This window comes from Pinus tabuliformis, chromosome 6, assembly GCF_031772625.1.
Source record: "Pinus tabuliformis cultivar Carrire ecotype Pingquan chromosome 6, CPIR1, whole genome shotgun sequence".
In the NCBI taxonomy this organism is placed as follows: domain Eukaryota; kingdom Viridiplantae; phylum Streptophyta; class Pinopsida; order Pinales; family Pinaceae; genus Pinus; species Pinus tabuliformis.
This window is the reverse complement of record NC_142292.1, coordinates 694703584-694714628: the sequence shown is the minus strand read 5'-3', so window position 1 is coordinate 694714628 and position 11045 is coordinate 694703584. Positions and strand designations below refer to the sequence as shown.

The 11045-nt window shown below is 34.2% G+C and overlaps 1 pseudogene; it reads left to right on the top strand.

The window, feature by feature from the left end:
* The first annotated feature begins 1081 nt into the window (after positions 1-1081).
* LOC149260559 (uncharacterized) lies at positions 1082-1847 on the top strand (annotated as a pseudogene).
* Positions 1848-11045: the final 9198 nt, after the last annotated feature.

Genomic DNA, 11045 nt, shown 5'->3' with positions numbered 1-11045 from the left:
TACATATTGCAATAACCAGACTATCCCACGAATTTGGTAGAGAACACAACAGACTAATGCACTTATCTTCATCTGAAATTTTGATATCAAAAGATGATAACTGACTTACCACAGTATTAAACGCATTCAGATGATCTTTCACCGAGTCTCCATCTTTCATCCTCAGGTTATACATCGTAGGAACAATTTATTCAAAAGAGACTTAGATTGGTACAAAGTCCCTAACATGTCCCACAAATCCTTCGCCGTAGCCTCCCCTGATACATTCAGCAATACTGAATCTGAGACACACAATCGTATTGTGCTCTTTCCCTTCTGATCCAACTTCTTCCATTCTTCATCTGACACTCTCGTTGGTTTAGTAAACGAATCTACTGTGATCCATTGATCTTTTTCCACGAACAGATCCTCCATCTTGAGTTTCCACAAATCAAAACTCTGACCATTAAATTTCTCCATTTCTATCTTTCCACTGCTCGCCATCTTCTTTCACCACCAGAATCGATCCCGCAAATCTCCCACTGAATAGGGTCTACCACAGGCCCAAGGGAAACCCCTCAGCAACAAAGGCGTCCCCTTGAAGCCAAAATAGCTCTGATACCAAATGTAGGTTTTAAACCCATACAAAAATTACCTACATACGAATTCTGAAACATAGAAAATAAACAACGTGAGAGCATAAAACACATATACACAGAGATTTTCCCCTGGATCCCAAAACCGGGACTACCAGCTTGATTTTTCATTATGTTCCTTTGAACGTTACGGTACATATTTATACATGCCGAAGCATCCAAAACTACGTGAGACATAGGATTGAGCTATGCAAAAGAGTTCCATTCCTTTTCTGGTCTGACCCACCAAAATAGCATTACTACAAAAGGCATGGACTTGGGTTCACTCGTAAGGTATCTAGTGGATTAAACTATCCACAAGGGTTACACTCCATTTGTGGCTTGACCCAGCCAAACAACTTGACTGAAAAAGGGATGAAGTTGGTGCAAATCCACAGGGTGATTTTGGTGGAACATTTACCCGTCAGACTTGGCATCTAAGCCAAAGGTAATTTGTGTTATGTGGTATGATCCCCGACCTTGCACATGTTTTGATAGTTGTTTCTCCAAGTATTTCTTCAAATTGTTCATTAGATTTAGACACCGCAGTAAAATTCTAGATTTCCTTAATACATGCAACCATATACAATATTTTATATTTGGATGTTTAAGGTTTAGATATTTCTCCCCAAAATTATTAATGAATAATGAGTTTGTTGATGGATGGCAGTCAACCAAGTCTTTCTTCTATGATAAGAGCACAACCCTTGGAAACCTAATTGGACTTGAGTCTAATTTGGCAGTTTCTATCAGAGTTATTGATGGTTGAGAACATCCATCCTCACAGACACCTAGAAGACATAAACGCAATTCAAGGTCCATGTCATGGTGGGGTTTGTGTTGAATATTTTTTGTTTGGGATTAAAAAAAATACACCTCCTTCACTTGGGAAATTCTTGAATTTGAAAGGAGGATAGATACTTCAAATATATGAGAAAAAATATACATCAATATGATGTATGTTGAATTTCTTGTAGGAAAGACAACCTTGATTCCAATCCTATCTTTGCAGATGGTCAAATCCTTCCTCCCCCTCTTACGAAACAAATACCCTCTATCAGTAGAGATCAGATTGATATTCATCCATCATGGGCACAGGGTGAATGGTTCACCAGTGATACTAATTCAAGAGGAAGATTTTTCAGAGTTAACCATCATATAAATGATTCTTTTAGATTTTGGGTGCCCACATTCCTTTTTGGAATTTGTGGTTGGACCAGTATAAAGGCCTAAAAAGTATGCTTCCAAATCTCCTCTTCAACAAGGATAGTGCAGGTGTTTGAAATTTTTTATTTTTTTACATGTACAGATCATAGTATGATGACCAAGACAAGATGGAAAAATGCCATGTTTCTCACAGTATGTAGAATGTGTATCATTGGGAGATCTACGTTTTCATCAAATTAAGAATTATAAGAGTGTAGAGTGGTGTAGATTTGTTGTTACTATATAAGATCCAGAGTATCAACAGGTTAGTTCTTCATTAGTATAGTGTCAGAAATAATTCCAGATATTTTCAGAATTTCTTCAACAGATATATTCACACTTATAGCATCTTAAAGAGGAATGAAATGAGTGCTAGCTCTGTAGTTGTCTATAAGAATCTAGTTTCAATTAACAAGTTTTAGTGTTACCTTGCTTTTATTGAGAGAATAATTGCCAATACTAGCCTTATTGGTGTATTTTGTATTGATAATTTTCTTGATATAAACTTTAAAGAGTGGAGATGGTAACATCAATGAACAATAGTGAGACTAATTGAATTCACAGAATTTGACATTGGGAGAAGAGTCAAATTAAGGTTGTTTTGAATTTTATCATATATGTCCTTGTTGCTCCATTCGTGTTGGACTTGGATCCCATTTACTAGAAATTTTCCTAAACAACAACACAGGCATAGGCCAACATAGGAAACAAATGAAACACCTAAATCACAATGAAATAATAGTATCAAGAAGTTGGAAAGCCTCAAAACAATCCATGGAAAGAAATATAGAACAACAAGAATCAATCCATTACTTGGATCAACATAAATGACTACTATTGAGGTGTTGCAATCTTTAAACATTCATTAATATATAACATCATCCCAAACTAATCTTAATGTACCTCATCAAATTTTGGAAAGATAAAAATATTTTTGGGTTTGCAGATCAGCTTATGACCTAATATGTAGGCTATAGAAGGTACATTAAAGGTTTTTTGGATTGTTAAACTATTTGACCTATACAATCAAGTATTCATGGTGTCTCTCCTTCCTGAAAAAATTTGATTTTAGGACAAATAGTCTCATCACTGTAGAAGCATTTCTTAATCATTAGCATTTTTTGAATCAAATCAGTTTTTGAATTTTTAGACTCTTTTGTGCTAGATGGGCCTTAGCCAACACTTACAAAATTTATCATATTCTTCTCTATTCAAAGGATTTCCAATATGTGTTAATCCCTTGAACATGGAAAATGATATTGTCCTCATTATATTGGGAGTACCCATTAGGAAGACATCCCATGAGAGTGCTTATGCTTCTCCAGTGCTTCAAACTGCACCATTGTTGACAGATTCAATTATGTTATACCTTCTACTTCAAGGAAATCATATCTTTGTTTATCATTCTTCCATTCCACTCCATCATCATCATCATCATCATCATCATCTTCCTCATCATGTCCATCCAGACTTCCTTGAGGAGATTGATCATCCTCATCAAAATATTTCCTTTTTGACACCTTTGAATTCACATCATTTTTTTCTTCTTCTTTGAATCAATACACAATGTTCCAATAGCAGTGACTGAAATTTTTTATGGTCTTTGTATTAAATATATATCTTTCCCCTTTAAAAATCACATGGATTTGTGTTAAAATATTTATCTTCATTGGTGGTTAGACAACTTAAAATTCTTTCCCCTTTAAAAACCACATGGATTTGTGTTAAAATATTTATCTTCATTGGTGGTTATACAACTTAAAATTCTTTATTGTATGTGTCTTATATATAAGCCAGAAGCTCCTGGTTTTTGCAATAGCGGCACTATTGGGGGAAATTGTGGTAGGAGTAACCATAAAAAACTACATCATAAGAACTAAACCAATCATATTGCAAGCAAATGATTTTAAATATTAATAAAAACTAACGAAATTCTATTCATAACATTAAAATATGGATGGGATGAATTTCTTTTGTCAAAATAAAGTAATGCTAGGTCAAAGGAAAACTTTAATGCATAATACCATGCATGTGTCATGTATAATAATGAATAATTCTTATAAACCATTAAAATTGTGAAAAAATATCAATAAAATCATCAAACCACTCAAAACAAATTTCCATCAAACATCAACATTTCTTAAATCAAATTTGATACAAAACCACTACGACAGATGTTTAATTGGATCAATTATATAGCTCAATGAAAATTGAACATCCTCATTCTCTAATATTAAGTTTGATACAAAATTAGTGTACCAAAGTAATATCTCTTTGATTAGATTAGTTTTAAATATACCCTTGGTTGTATAATTGTTGGTAACCTATGTAACTAAAAGAGGGACACCAAGTAAATATCTTCTAGATCTAAAAACCCTAACCAAAAATATTTGTTATCTTATTCATATTGCAAAAAAAGGCTATGATTGCTTTTGCAGTATGACACTAAACATTCTAACCAAGCACAAAAAGTAGTAGTACGATGTGTGCCTACGAGGGCCACAACTCAACCTCAGATCAAATTTTAGATATATAGGATTATTAGAACATATGATCCTACAAGATGACAACAGAAACAATGATATCTCAAATATGAGATGCAGAAAGTGTTTCTAATTGCTCGCCTTTTCAAATCCCCTACTGAGGATTTCATAGTGTGTTGTTTATTGACAAGACCCTCAACCCCACTCAAGAAACTCTTTTCTTGTATCATCATTGTATACAATGACTTAAATGAAGCATAAGAAATCATTTTTGGGTCATAGGGAAGTTTTAATAGCCTCTACAACTTCTTCTTCCATCTTAACCTACACAGAAACTTGTAGTATTGTTAAATGACACACAACAGATTAATAAGAATCAACAGGAGGGTCCAACAGATTAAGATCATGTTTTAAATATTTTAGCAAAACAAGATTGATTGGGCATCCTACATTTTCTAAGGCTTGCACCAAACCATGAAGAGCAGACAAGAAGAGAAAACTTCCATGATAAGAATAAAAAAAAACAACAGATAAAGATCATGTTTGAAATAATCAGCCCAAATTCCATATTTTCAAAGGCTCTACCATGATATGAAATCTAAAAATCATGTAGGACTTGTGGGAACAAAAAATACCCATGATAAGAATCAACAAAAGAAACCAACAGATTCAGATCATTCTAACTTTCCAAAGGCACAAGTTATTTTCTTGTTTCAATAGTCCCTCAATTGGTTGAGCAACACAAACTGCTAGTGAAAGTAAGAACTACAAAGGTTCAAAGTTTCCTAACATGAAATACAGTTGTCCCCCACCTAAAATATTGGTTTGTAACATCATTGACATATCCATAAAAGAAACAAGAATCCCTTGTAAAATTGTTAGCCATGGTATGAATATAGAGAAAACAATACCTTCTCAGTCCAGGATTTCCCTTCACCATTATGAATGACCTTTACTATACCGGTGTAGTTCTAATTATTTATGACATTGTATGGTCCATCATGAATTTAGACCTCTATAGTGTATCCTCCATTATTAATCTAAAAATTGATAATATTATGCCCATTTTGAATCATGGTAGACACTTCCTAGACTGTGTCCTGTTGAAATAATGAGGAATAAATTTACATTAAAACTCACTAATTTTTGGATAAAATAGATAGTTTAAAGGAATTCAATATTCCAAATATTAGACACTAGTAATAGTTCATTATTACTAATTAAAATAATATTTCACAATTTGAAATAAAAATACTTGCATTTTCATGTGGAAGCTTCCATCACCAATGTATGCAATTACAGGCTTGTCTAGCATTGTTTGATCATATTGCAGTGTTGCTCCTACAAACCAGCCAATTGATCCAAAAAAACATTTAACATAGGGAGACAAAAATTTTAAAATATACAGAAACAAAGCACCACCGGAGTAGGTCTCTCATCCATGAACAATCATCTCTCTTTCATATTGGATTTTTAATTAGTATTATTTTTTCATTCATTAACAATAATGTATATCTAAATACCAAAATTTCATAAGTATAGCCAAGAAAATAATGTACATGACCCAAAGAAAATTGTGTCCCTGACCATATTAGTTTAAACACTCCTTGAACCTTAACATTTCCTTACGTGATTCATATTTTTCTCAAAAGAATAAATTGTAATTTTTCTTCATAGACAAAACCTTGCAACCATAAATGACAAAAAGCATTCAGAAAAAATAATACTTGACAACCAATAAGTTTCCATCTCTTGGCAACAAGAAGATTACTAAATTACGAAGTGTCCTTTATAGAGAAATTACATATGACTTACCCACACTTTTCTGGAAATTTAAGCTTTTGGAAATCGAACTAAGAGTCACGAATTTCAGCAATTACAACAATTTCATTTGTGAGCATTCCCTGCAACCAACCACTTTATACCAGTGAATATCATCAATAATATCACTGCAAATGTGCCTTCTAAGAATAATTCCAACTAAAAGACAAATGTATGAATGATTTTAAATCAGAATTAGGTAAGATCCTTCGAGGCCTTACCTGAATTTGTTTTAATAGCACATTGACCCTTAAGGGCTCATTTGGTGCACTTTACCTCAGGTACAAAAATGCGTGATAATTTTCCAAACATGTTGGGTTGTTCTTCACCTTCTTTTCAAAGGATTTTAATAAATATTTCATAAGAATATACCCAAAAGTAGACCCATTTTCCACAATCACCTTGTTAGGTTGCACCATTATAACTTTCTCCTTTTTCAATAGAAGTGAATAACCCACTGATCTATAGTCATTGAGAATCCATCCTACAAATAAATATACATCTGTTGATTCAACTATTTCAGCACAGAATGAAGTACTTATTGCACCCCAGTAAGTCCCTATGAAATTAGGATGAGGCTTTGGAACCTACCCCTTAGGAGAGGGAATTATAGCCATGAGATAACACGATGCATTTACTAATTCCACAAATGCATTTTTTGCCTTAGAAACCCTCATCTTTGGCCCACCTACTAACATTGGCTTCACTGGTTCATTTAGGAATTTTGTCATAGTCTCCATTGCAGCTTCCAAACTTTTGGGATTACTTAGCCTACAATTGATGTAGTCCAAAGGAAACCATGTCAAAAAGAATTAGCCCATAAATAATGTAGTCCAAAGGAATCCATGTCAAACAAGATTAGGATTAATTGAATATTTGGGAATCTTGTGTCAACATGGGGGGAAAATTAGCAAAATAACATTAACTCCAAATAACACCACACATTGATGAAATTCAGAGAATTTGTTGCCTGGGTTTTAGAGAGTATGGAACAAGTATCAATATTATAGGTGATGCTAATATACACAAGATTATTCTCCATAAGCATTGTCCAATTTTCCACCCATTTTATGCCAGACTGGTCAACCCAAATACCCTTGATCCATCTGTCATTACACCCAATGAAAAACAATCTCCCTTCCTTGTCAACAACCAAATCTTATCCACAGGGATAAGCCCAGGCCCTATTTTTTCGATATTTTTTAGCCACAAGTTGGGAGTGTAAAGAAGTACCATTGATGTGCGAGGAAGAAGGTGAAAGGGAGGCTCATATGTCGTACATGGTTGATTGTAAGTTTGGCTTGCAAGGGCATGATCATGGGTTTGCAGAACTTTCTTTTCCATGGAAGGAGAGGAGAACACCACTGTAGTTTTCATTCTGAGAGAAAGAGGCACATGAGAGGGTCATATTTCATAGCGAGGTGGAAGAGAGATTCATAGGGGTTAGTAAGTTATTTAGTCAGTTCACATCCTTTCCCTAGACTTCACCCATTACAAGCCCTAAGTATTATATTTGTCTTAACTATTAAGTATTAATCCCACGACATAAGAAAATTTAATCTTCTAGCATTTGATCTGATGGTGCAAACTGATACATAGTGGCAACTGGGGGAGTTTTCCTCAAAGGGGACTGCCTTATGACATTGAAATGGAGATTGAAATATTTTGTTTAAATCATCATCACTGTAATTATTATTATTATTAACCAAAATGGTATTTTTTTATATTCCTTTGATTTGTTGTGACTAGCACAATTTATTTAGAGACTTCATATGAAAAAAAAACATGAACTTTTTGTAAGCATACACCTTACAGAATTGGCCCCCAACTAACACAATTTCTTGATAGACTTCATATGAAGAAACAAAATGGGCTCTGTGTAATCATATATCTTATAGAATTTCCCCTTTAAGACACTGTTGATGGGCTGGAAAGTACCACCAATAGCTAGGGGATATCCCCAGCATAGGGTGCCAATCAGACTCTACAACATTTGGTCTAGGAGTCACATCTATTGTGAGGGCTTGACTTCCATCTCGTTGAACATTAAGATTTTCTTCGGGCAATATAAGTGTCAACCTAATTAAACAAATAAAACATAAACAAACACATGTAAGTAACCTAAGGAAATCCAATATAATAGATGCCACAAAGAGCAACAACATAACTTCAAAGCATGAACCTCAAGAAAATCAATACTAACAAAGATTCAAATAAGATCCACATGCATATATAAATATAAGCTTATCAACCATGAATAGGTTCGTTATTAATAACCATATAAAATCATAAGTGAGCGTACATTCATACAATAAATCAATGTTAACGTCAATAAGGCAATTTACCAACACAAGCATAAGTTAAGCACATCATATACCATCCATTCAATGTAAGAGGAATCCCACAACACATGAAGACACACAATGAAGCAATACACCAAAGTTCAAGGAACTTTAAGTCACTAAGCTAAGAATATCCATGGCACCATCACATAAGACCTCCATCAAATCCATAAGTGGAAATAGGAAATTACTTCTTAGATTCACTAAAATATCTCTTAGTTCTCAAACAATATGCACAAGATATAAGTCCAAAGCTAAAATTTCTTTACAGTGTGCCATGAGGACATATTTATAGAAAGAGGGGTGAATTTTTGTATACTCGTGACTCTTGAGCTACGTCATGACCTTTCACATCTCCATGAGACTCTCCTCTACTCTAGTATATATCCTACTATGCACATGCTACATGAAAGAGATGGCTCTACTCCAATAATCTAATAATGGACAACTTTGGAACATCTTGATGTCATTCTTTTATAGGATATGAGTGCCAAATCTTGTATTATTTTGCTATACTAATCACCTCCTACTGATCGTCCCCATATATGTGAATATACCCTAAGGTGTCTGGAAATAGACTATTCTTTTTAGCCTGAATTTGATTAGACAAGGTCGCTAACTTGGTACATATTCTTATTGTTTCCACCACATAATGGGTAATCATTTATTTTCTAACCTACAAGTTTTTTGTGGTAGCAACCTGTCTGGAGGGTTTGAGAAATGCTTGAATTTCTTGGATAACTTATTCTTCACCCATTACTTCACTGAGTGATCCAATATAAGGTAATTTGTGCACTAGGATAACAGACTCTAGCCCACTTTATAGATGCTTATATGAGGCCAATACTCTATCCATGTCCTTTTCCAGTTTATCTCATGATTGGATCTTAATGTGGATTTAGAAACTGTCATTTTGAGTAGCTATCCATTCCTTTGTGAGGAGAGTTCCATGTGCATTCAGATATCTAGTAGTCTAGCTGCACATGTTATTGATAGTTATGATGGCTTTTTTAAACATAGTTGATTCTATTTAGTTTCTACCTATATGGTCAAAAATGTTTCTACAATATTATGGAACTTCATCATATCCTCACAGAATAAGGCCATAGCTTCATCTAGTGTCACTACCTCTTCTTGAATGGAAGCCTGCAACTCTTTTCCACTTGAATATACAAGGAGCATAACCTGGTTCTCCTTTTCTACCCACAAAAATATTTGCTCAAAATAATGTAATTTGGCTTGTAGATTAGTAACCCACCTATTTATCCTGCCCACATTTAACTTTGTTGCAATGAAAAAGGTTTTTCCAATAGAACCAATCAGTTAAGAGTTCAATATAGTGTCTTGGAAAATCTCCTTCTATGTAGTCACTAATAAAGGCTTGGCAAGGTTCTTTGCATAGAATTTTCTTCTCTCTCACATAATATTACATTGGATTCGATTGAAGGTAAATCTAGTGATATCTAATACTTCTTCTTCCTCATTTGCGATGCCTAAATATTTGAGAAGAATATTTCACCACTAATTAGGGTGGAAGGAGGAATGTCCAATGGAGATAAATCAGTTTGCATCTCAGACCCTTGTCCCTGCTAATCATTTGTTGTGTTTCCTTGTTGCTTGTTAGTGCAATCTTGTTCAACATTATTATTAAGCTCTTCCTATAGTCTCTTGATTTCCTCCTCCTCCAACCTCTTCTTATCCTCTTTGGTTTCTCTCTTTTGTTCTTCTTAAATTTTTTCTTATCTTTCTCCTCTTCTTCCTTTTTTCTCTTTAGTTCCTCCTCTTCTTATTTCTTCCTTATTTCTTCTTTTTCTTGATTTTGGTTCTATTTGACTTATTGTTCTTTCCACTCTTCTTCCTCTTTATTAATTTTTTCTTCTTTTTCCTCCTTCCTCCTTCTTTCCTCCTCCTATACTTGGTTCTGAACTTCATCATCCTACTGATCTCCTCCATCTTGTGGTTGTTTGATCTCTTCTTCCATTTTCCTCCTTATATCTTGTTTCTTCATGGTAATTAACACATTAATTTATTCTAGGGTTTCTTCATCTTCTTCTTCCTCTTTCTCATCTAGTGGGCCTTCTTGATGGTTGCTTTTATGTTTCTTTTGATTTCCATCTCTCTTTTTGTACTCGTTATTTCTCTTGAGTAGGGTGGCTCTAGATTCCAAGCTTATACTTTCTTGGGACTCATTTTCTTTTTCATCCTGAGTTTATTTTTGTTTTATTGGTCCTGTTTCCCCCATGTAATTGTACCATTTTATAATTTTGTCTTCATCATTATCATTGGTATGAGCATAGGACAAATTCAACATGCCTTCTTGCAATGTGCTGCTACAACTCTCTTTGGGCCATACCTACAGTGGTTCAAATCTACAAAGTAGAAATAATATTTCATCTCCTCAGCCTCTACTTCAACTTCCTTGATTCTCTGTAGGGTATATGCCCCAATGGTCAAAGGGGATATAGGTCATGGCTTTTTCTTACCTTTAGATAATGTCTTGGAGAACCTTGTAGTTAATTGATAGTAGACTTCTTGTAACAGAACTATGTCTATTACGAATGTAGGATGATTATGTTGAG